This window comes from Canis lupus, chromosome 15 (genome assembly GCF_011100685.1).
Source record: "Canis lupus familiaris isolate Mischka breed German Shepherd chromosome 15, alternate assembly UU_Cfam_GSD_1.0, whole genome shotgun sequence".
NCBI lineage: Eukaryota > Metazoa > Chordata > Mammalia > Carnivora > Canidae > Canis > Canis lupus.
In genome coordinates this window covers 38556823-38569983 of record NC_049236.1, presented here as the reverse complement: position 1 = coordinate 38569983, position 13161 = coordinate 38556823, and the positions used below count along the sequence as shown (strand labels likewise).

Sequence of the window (13161 nt, the reverse complement as noted above, 5' to 3'; positions counted from 1 at the left end):
TGCAATTAGCTGCTTTGCTGAAGGTCGGGTCAGCATTTCTGTTGAAATCCCAATTTCCGCGGTTGGAACTTGGATGTGATTTTACTCCAGGCTAAAACTTGCCAAAGCCAAACAGGGACTTGCTTTTATAAGGATACAGCCACTGCCGCGTGGTGTTTTTTGTGGGGTTTTTGTTGGGGTGTTTTCCTGTTTTTTTAGTTGGTTGGTTGGTTCGTTAGTCGTTTTCTCTCGCTCTCTCTCTCTCTCTCCAAGAAAACCAGCTGTCTGCAAACATGAGCCCCTCAAACAGACAGGCAGCTCAGGAAGGCTTTGCATTCTTAGAGATTGACGAGAAAGGCTAGTCCCCGCCGCAGTTATCATTTCTCTCCTCTGAGCGACCGAGATGTTAGTTTTAGAAGACTAAAAATTCAGTCCCCGTGCTGCACAAATATGCCCAATATGTTGTATCTGTAGAATGGAAGCATACGAACCCTGAGGTCTTTACGAGTCTTAGACACTTGCATTAGTGTACTTGCTATACGGACTCTTGCATCTGGAAAGACAGGATTAGAGGAAGTAGTGCTGGGAGGGCCCCCCGAGGAATTTAGGTCCAACTGAAGACTTTTGTGAAGGTTGACACAAGCGACTAAGGAAGTCTGTAATTCTCTTCTGAGAGTCTTTACAATACGGTAGATCCTGCTGAAGTTTGGAGCCAGAAGGGAAAAAGAAGAAAGAAAATTAGAAAATGCCTCAGAGGTCACCTCGAAACCTGTTATGTTCTTTGTACTCAGCAGATGAGCTTAGGCAAGGAGATGCCAGTGGTGTCTGGGTTATTTGAGTCCATACTGTTGATGGCTCTGTGACAAAATAGGCTATAATGACTTGCGCTGGCTTTATTCCACCATAAAGGCTTCTTCAGAAGTGTTCTGCTCTGTTGTTCTGTCGGTCGTGAGTAACTCTTGGTGTGATGACAGTGATCCTTCCCGTCTCAGATGGTGGAGAAAGGAGTAGCTGGTATAAATGAGATTAAAACAGATGCATGCTACCTAGGAGACTCAGTGACAATGTCATACAAAAACATTACAAAGACTTTGAAAGCTTCAGGTTGCAGGGGGAGATAGGATTTTTGGAAAAAGCAGTGAAGAATTAGAGCTCCCTGTTCAGGGATGGGAACTTTGTCTTGCGGTTGCTCATTGCCAAACTTAATTTTACTGCATTGGAATTACTTTACTTGATGCACCTCGGCGCTTTTAGTAGAAGCAATATTTTTTCCTTCATCAGTGATAGTAGAGTGACTATACACACATGCACCGGGAATGAGAGACCCTATATTGTTAGAATTCTACTAAAGGGAACCAGAGACAGACAACAGTGTTTTGCATCTACCTGGAGATCAAATCTCCATTAAAATAATTTTGAAATACAGCATGGTGCAAGATTGAGTAAGATGCCTTGGGGTGATGAATTTTTAACGAAACTGTATGAATGCATTTATTTGTCAGCAATGTGGAATGACAATGGCTGAGCAGCCACTAACAATCTAAAAGTTTGCAGGTGTAAGCAGTTTTTTATAGTATCGAATTCTGATACCTTTCTTGCTCTTGATTTTGCTGCAAATGGTACAGTAGGTATGGAATGTTAGGGAATACTTTCTTGAAAATAGTAGTATTTGTTTAAAGTTACTCTGCATGTTCCAAATACAGTACAGATTACAGCACAGTGTAAAGGAAAGGCATTCCCAATAATCATTTGTGATGTTATTACTCTCTTGTAAATGTTGGCAGATATTTTGCAGCTTATTATCAAGTCATTCTCATTGCATCATTCATTGAATAAGCATTTTTTGGGTATCATGGGTTCCAAAGCAGGCTTATCCTTTCTCTGAATGTAAGGCAGACATGTTCTCCAAATGTCATGTTGAAATAAATGCTTCGGCGTTGTCGGTGTTTATACCACTGGCAGAGTCTGTAGAGACACCGGGTAGAGTTTATTGATGTCCCTATTTCTGACCAGATACTGGTATCAACATATGTCACAGGAATATCCATCAAGCCAGTTAATGTCTCAGGAGGAATGAACAATTAGCAAAATTAATTTCGAGATCTGCTTGATTAAAGTCATTCATGCTCATGAGTAAAAACATTTGTATTTCCGTAGACATGTTTGGTTTTTACATATTTTGGACTTATAGCAGTAGCTCAGCCTTAGTATTTATTGGTGCCAATACCAGTAATCAAAGTACCAGGTCTTTCATAGGCCACCAGTAATTAATGGAAGTGTGAACAGAATCCAGATTTACCAGTTGGCTACCTGTCTTTTCCCTCCATGGCAATACACAAGAACAAAGCATAAATGTTTGCCATTGGCTTTAATAGCCGCGTATATCAAGAAGCCTTGGGAAAAAAATTGCTGCATCCATATTTCTTTGAGGTAAAGATTACATTAGCTATGATGTCTTTATGCTTGTATTAATATTTGATTTCTTTAAAATGATTGTTTTCAAAGTGCAGTACTGTCAATATATTTAATAATTTGCTTGAGAAAGAACATTTACATGAGTGCATTTATCTTCCCACATAACTGTCAATAATACATTGTTCCAGAAATCTATTTTTATGTAGATGTAATTTTCATGTAAAAATTAACCTTTCTTATAATTCTAGTGTGAGACGAAAACCATTCTTATTCATCTGATTTTTGCTTTCTCTTCACACAATCATGAGATGGTTTTTTTTTGAGAAGGCAAATATGATTCAGCTGAGTCATTTTTTTTCTTTAAAAAATTGTGAAGATAGATTAACTTGTTTAAATTAGTTCCCTAAAAATTTTTGTCTTTAGTCCATATCTCCTAGCTGTTCATATTTACAGAGAGTGAAGACCTAGGGACTGTTTGCTGGGAGTTTCCTCCCATGAGAACAAGAGGAAATTCAGAGCCGATCAAAGCAACTCTTGAACTGGAAGTAACAAAAACGCACATTCTGACCCCCGCCCCCCTTGGTTACTGAATACTCGATAGTACATTTTTAGGTAAATCACAAAACAAAGTTATTCTATAAGTGACTTTTATGGATACAGGTCTTTGGGGTTTGGAATTTAATGTAACTAAACTGAAACTACTGACCTCCCAGGACCAACCACAAGGAAGGACACCCTCTGGAAAATCAATGACTGCACTGAGATCTTCCCGGATGCCTGCGTGTGCCACGCTCCTGCACCTCTGTCACTACAGACAGCCGCCTTCGCAGTGCACGGGCAGGCAGGTGGAATCAGTGGGTGCCCCCAGCGTCAGCTCAGGGCTGCTTGGCAGTATGTTCAAAGGGCATTCAGGTCAATATTGGTCAGGGTTAGGTTTTTGTGGCCATCTTAAAACCAAGACTCCTGGCAAGAGAAAATGGCATTTTAAGACTGTTGGAGCACCCTCTCTTTCTAGCTCCTGTCAATTAGAATGACTTTTTGGTAGCCATAAGTTTTATGGTCTGTTTTTGGTTTCAATTAAGGCTTCAGAGTGACTCGTGTAGAATTGTAGCGGCAACAGGTGGTATGTTTTGTGTTGTGTGATGTTCATAAAAGTCTCATTTCCCCATGTTTAGAAATCACGACCATGTTGTAGTTATTTTTCTAGAAATATAAAATGTAACTGTAAAAATAAGCTGCTTCTCTTTATCTCCATGATTCACTTCTCCAGAAAAGACTTGCAGACCATATGCAGTATTTCTTGGCTCTTAGTGCATTTTTTTCTGTCCTAACTGTCAACTTAGTATAAAAATAATTGGTTCCAATTGTTTTCTTGTAGTATAGCTTTCCCTCCGGAATGGAAGGTCTGGCATTGCCTCCTAAACATCTCCCAGGGGTTGGTTGATACTCCTGATATGAATGATGCTATTTATTTCACCCTACTGGTAGATTAGTCATAAAAACTCATGCCAAACCAAATTTGGGACAAAGCTTCAAATTAAAAATATATAGTCCCTCCCAAGTTTCAACATTGTTTACACACTAGCTCTCCCTTCTTTTACCCACCCTGAAGTTCTCCTGTCAGGAAAGCTGTCTTGGAAGATGAAATTTTTTTCATAGCTAGTGGGAGAACCTCTTCTCCTCCATCTTCTCCTGACCACCTATTGCTGACTTTTTCTCTCCTCTCATTCACTGCTCTTAGTTCAGGTATCTTTCAGGTCACACGCACTCCTTAATCCCTTTCCTTGGATCCCTCTCCTAATGCCTCCAGAACACCACTCTGTCTTTTCCTCTTTTACATTTTTTATACAAACAATGGCCCACTTCATGAGCATTTTGGGGGGTGCTAGTGATATGTCTGCTATAAAGGAGCCAATAGCTATGCATTTTTAAGTGATCTTATATGCAATTAAAATTAAAAAAAAAAAAAACAGGACCAGAAAGCTCCCATAAAAATGCTCTGAAGTCCCTTTCAGAATACCCATAAATATCTCCACCCATGTGAAAGGCTGATAATAGTTGTCATTTGTCCATATTTAAATAACTTAAAATATTTATTTTTAATTGTATGTTGTGCCAATGGTAATTCATTGTGTTGATTTTCTTGTATTTTTGTTGCATATATGCAGAATTTTATTCCACTGTGGGGTCCAGTAGACTTTGATATTTCACTATCATTTCTCTGTAGCCTCCTTGAAGGAACATGCATTGTGAATTCAGCAATTGACATAAAAGACAGCTTTGCAAACACAACCCTTCCTTCTAAGCCGAGAAACCATCTCTGTGTGTAATCATGCACTTGGGAAATATTTATTAGACATCTGCTATCTTCTAGAAGTATTTGTTCAATGTCTGCATTCTTAGGGCAGGAGATATACCAGCGAACAAAATAGACAAGGTTCTTGTTTTCTAGAGCAGATATCTAGTTGGGAAGGAGTGACATAAAACAAGTAAATAAATGAATGGAGAAGAGAATCACAGGTGGTGGTAAGTGCTGTGAAGGCCACACCACAGGTCAGGTGCTTGAGAGTTTTCTGGAGGGGAAGGATGCCACTTTAAAAAATGCGTTCAGATAAGGTATCCCTGAGACAGTGCCTCTTGGAGACCTGAATGGTGAGCAGGAACCAGCTGTGCAGAGATGCTGGGGGAAGAGCTTTCCAGGCGCAGAGAACTGCCTGTGGAAGAGCCCTAGAGGGAACAGGTGCAGTGTGTTTGGGCAACAGAGAGAAGTTGCAGGTCATCCTCAGCAGTCATGGCAAAGAGTTTGGGTCTAATCTAAAAACAGAATGGGGCAAATGGAGAAGGTAAAGCAGAAGTGGGATTGCTTTACCTTTACCTTTGAAAAGAACACACTGGCTGCTCTGTGAAGGCTAGATAATACTCGGGCATGAACGGACACAGACAGACCACGCAGGAGACCATTAAGGTAGTCCAGGTGAGAAATGACAGTGATTTGGATCAGGTTGTGGCAGGAAACAAAGGAGAGATCGGTGGAAAGAGCCACAATATCAAAGTGTGAAAAACTTCTTGAAATACGACAAATATAGGAAAATATGAAGAAGAAAATAATAATTCTCCATAACCCACACTGCCCAAAGTAACATCTGTTAATATATTGGCATTTTTAAGGAAAATAATCACTGTATTGTTTTTGATATTTTGATATGTGATCAGGATTACTCAGGCACTGCACACAATGCAAATACTAAAATTTTCAAATTGCCCTAAATTCTACCACCCAGAAATAACCATCTATAACATTAGACTGGCAATCACTGCAGGCATCTTTCTACATATACAAGTGAAGGGATTGATAAATGGATGCATGAATAGAAAGAGATACTTTTATAACAGTGGCAACAATGAAATTGTACTGGAAATGCTCTTTTAAAATAAAGAGCATCAAAATTTAATTTCTTATATTTAACAGCAGAAAAAACAGAGGTAAGAAGTAAATAGAACTGTTGAACTTGAAGCAAATGTCTCTTTACTCTAAGAATTATTTCTTAAAGGACTTCCTCTTATGGTTAAGAGAATTGGTTATGAAGAAGGCAAAGAGGTCTGAGCAGGAGTGAATTGAGATTTTATGGGACTTGAGAATTGAGAATTTGGGACTCCTCTTTAAGAAAATGGAATATACAAGGAAACACACACACACACAAAAAGAAAATGGAATATAATTCAGTGGAATACTACACAGCCATAAAAAAGATGAGATCTTGTCACTTGCAACAATGTGGAGGGATCTAGAGCGTATTCTAAGTAAAGTCAGACTGAGAAACATGATTTCACTCATGCGGAATCTAAAAAGCAAAGCAAATGAATAAATAAACAAAAAAGCAGAATCAGACTTATAAATACAGAGAATAAACGCTGATTTAGCAGAGGGAAGACAGTGGGGAGATGGGCAACATGGGTAATGGGGAGGGGAAGATACAGGCTTTTTTGGTTATGGAATGAATAAGTCACAGAAATAAAAGACTCAGCACGGGGACCACAGTCAGGGATGCTGCGATAGCGCAGGATGATGACGGGTTAGAGCTATACCTGTGGCGAGCACAGCACAAGGCACAGAGATGTTCAGCTGCTGTGCTGTATCTCAAAACAAATGTGACATTGTGTGTCAACTACACTCAAATACAAAAAACTAAAAAATGAAAACAAAGTCACTTGTCGTGCTAATACCACTTTGGTTTGTAACCAAAGCCATGATTTAAGGAATTACTAAACTTGAATCCATTTTTTAAATAGAAATTTAAAAAAGAAAATGAAGTCTAGTTTACAAATCATAGAAAAAGCCCCCCCCCCCTTCACGTGCCCCCGTGGCCTGGGAAAAAGCAAATCACCAAATAGGTCAAGGGCCTTGGAACTTAAGCCTCAGTGGCTTCACTGTGCATCTGCCTCACACTTGGAACCATGATGTTTTTCAGACTACTAGTTCCAATTTTAAATACATTGATTCTGTGTGAGTATTGATAGTCAACTGTATCAGTATACTGAGTATCACACTCTTGTGCTTTCTCTCCTTTGTAATTTTGCAGCTGTGATTTACTAGCGTTTACAGCCGCTGTGCAGCCTGAGACCACCCTTTGTAGAAGATTTGCTTTCTCTGCCTCGACCCCTATAAAATCTCTCCTTCTCTTGATTCCTCAGTAGCACAGCCAGGATATATCCAGACTTTTAATGTTCTGTTTCAAAATTTTCTGCCCTACAATGTGCTCTCTGCTGATCTTGTGTCCTATCCTTGAATGCACTTTCTCTTCTATTTGTGTTGTTACCCACAGCAGGGACACCAGTTATCCTTACTCTGGATCATCTTTGTCTCTCTTCCCCACATTCATGAATTTCTTTATAATTTAATCTTTTTGCTCTTCTCACCTACATCCACCAGGAATTTGAAAATCCTTTCTTCTGTGTCAGTAATTCCATTTTTAGAAGTGTCTCCTCTATTTCCTGATATTTCTGATTGATTGATTGACTGATTCTGAAACAGCACTCTTTGTTCCCTGTTTCCTCCAGTCCGCAGTCTGGCTTTTCATCCCTTTCAGGTGTTTTTCCTCATTCTGTCACTGAGCTTCCATTTTTACTGAAACCATTATTCTAGAGTAGAAAGTTTGTGTGAGTATTTCCTTCTTTTCCTTTGAATGAAGTTTTTCTAGAGTTCATTCCTTATGCTGTGACCCTTACGTTGGATTGTCCTCTCCTCCGTCCCTCCCTTCCTCTCTCTCTCTCTCTCCCCCTACTTCTGTTCATCCTCTCTTCTCCCCATTCTTAAGTCTTTGCATGTTGGCCATGCTGTTTTCTTCATCCTGCCCGTGCTTTGGGGGGCTCTGTCCAGACACAGTGTCAGTAAACTTCTTAAATCACTTCCCATTTCTTCTGGGACTGGTTTGCTCCCTTTTTCATATCTATTTTACGGCCTGGGCCTCCTCACTTTTTCTGAAGTCTGAAGAGATGGCGGAATGAGGCAGAAAATCGTAGGGAGAAGTAGCTCAAGCTGTATGTGGTGTTGGCTATCGATTTCCTAAGCTATGCTCTCTCCCATTTTGCCAAATGTCCCCATTATCAGCCTTCTTTCCACCAAATTGGGAGGGCATAGGTGGGAAATAACAAGGACAGCCTTTCTTTTTTTTTTTTTTTTGTCCTTAACTAAAGGATTCCATTTGAGCTGGTTGCCAGCCTGGAGATAACCTCTGATATGGCAGGTTTCCTCATTTCTGTGGGCAGCCCTAGAATCTTCAGTTCCATGGAGTCAGCCCTTTGCTCCTGTTCTCCCATTTCACACATTTCCATTAGTAGAGAAAAGAAACAGATAAGGGTATTCAGTGACTGTGCTTTTCTCTAAATTTAGGATTACTAGTGAGAACTTTCAGAATTTTGTTGACTCACCTCTCTGGGTAGCAGGAACAGGATGAAGAACCAAGGAACACGGAGCCCTTTTTTTTTTTTTTTTTTTTTTTAATTCTGCTCCAGGAACTTATGTTTCTTTCCTTGGCCACTTGTTTTGAATTTTGATCATATGTATGTGCCTTTCCTTGATTAGTTACTGTTGGGGTTTTTTTGTTTTTTTGTTTTTTTTTTTTTTGGTTTCTTTTTTGTGTGTTTTATTTCTGACGTTCTCCAGTCTCTTCACATTTTGTTAGGTATTTATTTAGGAAGAGAAGTTCTGTGAGGCAATTTAAATTTATTTGGAGATTAAATCAGACTCTGGGATATATTTTGGAGATAGAACATAGATGTCTTGATGATGAATTAATTTGAAAAGGAAGGGAAAGAAGGGGCTGTGAGTGACTCCTAAATTTCTGATCTTAGCAACCGGGTAGGTGATGAACAGATTGGACTAGGGTGGGGAAAAGTATCATTTCTGTTTTAAGCATTTAATGTTTGAGAAACTTGACATCCAGGTGGAAATGTCAAGCAGGTGGTTGGATCTACTAGTCTGAAACTCAGGGGAGAGATGCTCTGCATATAGGTGGTATCTAAAGCCATGTGCCTGGATGAGATCACCTAGGGAGAGAGAATGTAAACACAGGGAATTGTATAATGAATATGTACAGATCAAGATGCGTTCATGGAAGACCTCTTCAGGCTCAGCCTGAGCTGTTCTTAATGTGACAGATGTCTGAAATATTTCAGTATAAATGTATCAGGTTAATGGTTGGTGTGAATCAGTGAGAAATATAGATCAGAGAATATTTTAAAGATGGGAAATTTTATGCTTCTAGAGCTACACAGTAACTAGTAACCAAAGCATTGGCTTTCAAAGATTACTGAGACTTGCTTTTAATTATTAGCACTTTAAGTATATATAATTGAAAGTGAAAAGATTTGCTTTTAAACGAAATGTTATAAATTATCAGTTATAAAGACTCAATTTTCTCTGTTTTCAAAGTGAGTCTATATATATGTATACATATACATTTTTTATTTAATAGGTTTTATAATTAAAATACAGCTTTTACTCTAAGGTGTATATTGTAAAGAAATGCTGTATTTTGAAGTAACATGCTTAGTAAAAAGAACACTGTTCCAGAAAGTAGGAAAAGATTCCAGATCCAACTCCTCCAGTAATAATTACAATAACAAAAAAACAATATCAAACACACATAATCCTTTCACTGTGACATGCACTGTTCTAAGCACTTTGCATATATTTACTTTTTAAGAAGTTGTAGTCACACAGCTTCCAGCTACTTAATCTCTCTGGACTTTAGGCTCCTCGTTTGTAAAGCCAGTCTTCCCTCTAGCTCTAAAACTCAGCATTAATGTATCTTAAATAGTACAATTTATATCAAGAAACATAAAAATGTTTTAATGATCTTATTAACCAAAGCAAATGGAAATAGACTCTTTTATAGGCAAGGGAAGATAAGCCATTATATCACAAAGGTTAACCAGCATCAGGAGTAAATTATGGAGGTTTTGGTTGACTAGGACTCCATCGCCACAAAAATCTTCCCTCGTGGGGCAGCCTAGGTGGCTCAGTGGTTTAGCACTGCCTTCAGCCCAGGGCCTGATTCTGGAGACCCAGGATCAAGTCCCACATCGGGCTCCCTGCATGGAGCCTGCTTCTCCTCTGTGTCTCTGCCTCTCTCTCTCTCTGTGTCTCTCATGAATAAATAAAATCTTAAAAAGAAAAATCTTCCCTCGTGCTTTTGCTCATGCTGTTTCGGACCCTACCCTTTGTTCCAGGTCTTGCTTGCCACTTTTTCCTTGAAGCCTTTCAATTAGAAATAAGCCAGCCTTTTTCTGGACTCCCAATTTTTTGTGTCTTGTTTTTGGGTATATGCATACGTATGGCATATTCCCTGTGAGCCCCTAAGCTATTTGCAGGCAGGGACAATAATTTTTACAAAATCATCCATCACTTTTTATATTTATTTATTTATTTATTTATTTATTTATTTATTTATTTATCTATCTATCCATCACTTTTTAAATTCAGTTTTCTTTATATGGACAGAGTACATACAGTGAATGAAATTCAGGCTTATTCCCTACAAAGTGAAATAATTTTATTCCAACTAAAAGCATAATATGTTATGATAAATGTTGACCTGAGAATCAAGACATGAATCCTAGCTCTGTTGTTTACCAGCCTCTGTGTCCTTCAAATTAGCTTCGATTCCTATCAACTGGCGATATCGGTATGTCTGTTCCCTCTGTTACCGAGCCATGAGCATTGAATGAAATAATATATGTGAAGTACTTGTTGAAAAGAAAAACACTGGAACCTGAGAACATATTTTTATGCTTCTCAAGCAAGATGTGGGGCACATTACCAGTTATCTTCAACTGATTCTCTGAAATGTTGGGGTCTGGGAACTTGCCCCAAAACCCACACCCCAACCTCAAACAGATAGTTTTCTGCTTTCCTAATGATTTTGAGTAAATACGATTTATTTAGCACAGTTAATGCAGATCACTTCTCAAATCAAAGAAGAGGAGTTTTGTGTAATGTGAGGAGTAAAAATCCAATGAAAATGGTGTGGTAGATTTCACCACACAGTGCCTTATAACTTCACCCTTTTTTAAACAATGCTTCTTTATGTTAATTCCACATAATCATTTGAAGAGTTTATGCATTGTTTCTCTGCACAACTATACATGAAAGCACAATATATTATGTCAACACGGAGTGCAGCGAAAGCAGTGGATTTGAGGTACTGTGAAGACCTTGGCAGTCACAGCCGTATCTGCCCACAGAACATTCTCTGCTTGTTGCAGAGCCACCAGCACATGGTTTCCTCTCTTACACATGACCACCATCACGCAGACCATGGCCAGTCACCCGCATCGCACACCAGAGCGAACTGCTTCCACTACGGGGCTTGAAGACTGGCCATGTGCCGCATTTTAGAGACCTAAGAAGTCAAATGATATAATTGTCACAATCATCTAGTGTTTTTACAGAAAGATTTCATGTACCGCCAGCCCAGGAATCCAGATTTTTAGCAAAATTAAAACAGAACTTAGATTAGCTGACAAGCCAGACTCTCCCAAATGGCACAAATTTAATGCATTAAGCTGTTCTATGAAATGTAAGAGTAATTGGGGTCCCTGACAGTGAACTAATTACTCAGAACGGTTTTATTTTATTTTAAACAAGCGAGCATCACTCTTTCAATAAATAGAAATCTCTGCATAAGATCTTGTTGGAAATCCTGTGTCTGTGAAACAGTACAAATAAAAGAAAATAAGTGATTCACGGTGATTCCTACAAAAAAAAATATGAAAACTGTGCAGAGCATTGTTGTTCATGACCAGTTCAAATAATAGATCTAAATGTTGACCATTTTCATTACTGCATGGTATTTCAAAACATAAGCCATGGATGTATCTAAAATAGTTAGCAACAGTACCTTAACATATACTTTGGCTTTATGAACATCTTTATTTGGAGTCTTATGAACATCCTTTCTACCTAAAAAAAAAAAAAAAAAAGATTTTTTTTTTCAGTATGGCAGTTACTTGCTCAGTTGCTAGGTAACAAGGCAGATCTCTATAGCTTTATCTGAACACACAGCACATGATTTCTTAGTGACAATTATTTATATCCAATATATTAAAGTATGCTGTATTGATAATGATGAGATAAATCGTTGATTTACCTTCGGTGCATTTGCAAGAAAGCGTGGAGTAATTCACAAAGCTAGTTTTGTTCTAACCTTTTTTTAAAGTGCTTATTAATATTCACCACTGAGAATGATCAGTTTTCTTGCAAAGCAGCAATAGCTAGATTGTTGATCTGAACATCCTTCCAACTAGCTGATCTCAATCCAAAGCATTGCCACACCTTTCTGACTAATTATCCTGTACATCATCTGGGAAGAGGTGATTTTGTTCTTTGATGGTGTCCATTCAAATGTCATAAAGTTTGAATTTTGTGAAAATTGTCATTACTCTTTATATTGCTTGTCATTCCTCATACTGTAATCGTCCAGGAGATCTAGCTCTACACTGAGAGGTAGCAGTTGATTTAGAAGGTATTCTTATCTTAAAAAATTAGCATTTATCATTTTATTTTTTTGTCATGTGATGCAGAGCTGAGAAATCACAGCAGCATATCATCAGTGTTACACAATCAACAATGGTGTCTTGGTAGAAATCTCTTAACAAAAGTTACCATTAAAGAAAAGATTGGTAATTTAGAATTATAAGCAGTGAATTTCTGTGGTAAGGAAGGGAAAAAATAATCCCTTTCCACTGTTTGTGGATTCTACCCATAATAATTGCCTTTCATCATATGGATTCACTTGCTCTAATACTTCTTCATATACACCAGGAACCGTGGGAAGTAGATGTTTATTCCAGATTCATTTCTTCCTGTCATTTATATTGGTAAATTTAAATCATTATTGGACGGAATGTATGCATTGAATTAATAGCTATTTTTCACAATCTTTTTAAAATAGAGTCAAAATGCTTTTTTATACTGTAGTGGGGGGCAAAGTATCTGTTGAACTTTGCACTTTTGTGGTAGAATGGCTATAATTAGTCCATCAACCATGGGATAATTAGAAATTATGGTACAATTTCCTTTATAGCATAAGAAATGTCACAATAGGTATTGTTGGTATTCAAGTTAGTCTTAAAATATTTAGTGTATGTGTTGAGCCATTAAAAGAATAAAATCTTGCCACTTGCAACAACGTGGATGGAGCCACAGAAGGGAAATAAATCAGAGAAAGACAAATACCATATGATCTCACTCATACATGGAATTTA

At 38.2% G+C, this 13161-nt stretch overlaps 1 protein-coding gene across 22 annotated transcripts in view; it reads left to right on the top strand.

Moving 5' to 3' along the window:
* The window catches only part of ANKS1B (ankyrin repeat and sterile alpha motif domain containing 1B), a 1057476-nt gene that overhangs the window by 916488 nt on the left and 127827 nt on the right, over window positions 1-13161 (top strand). The window lies entirely within an intron of this gene.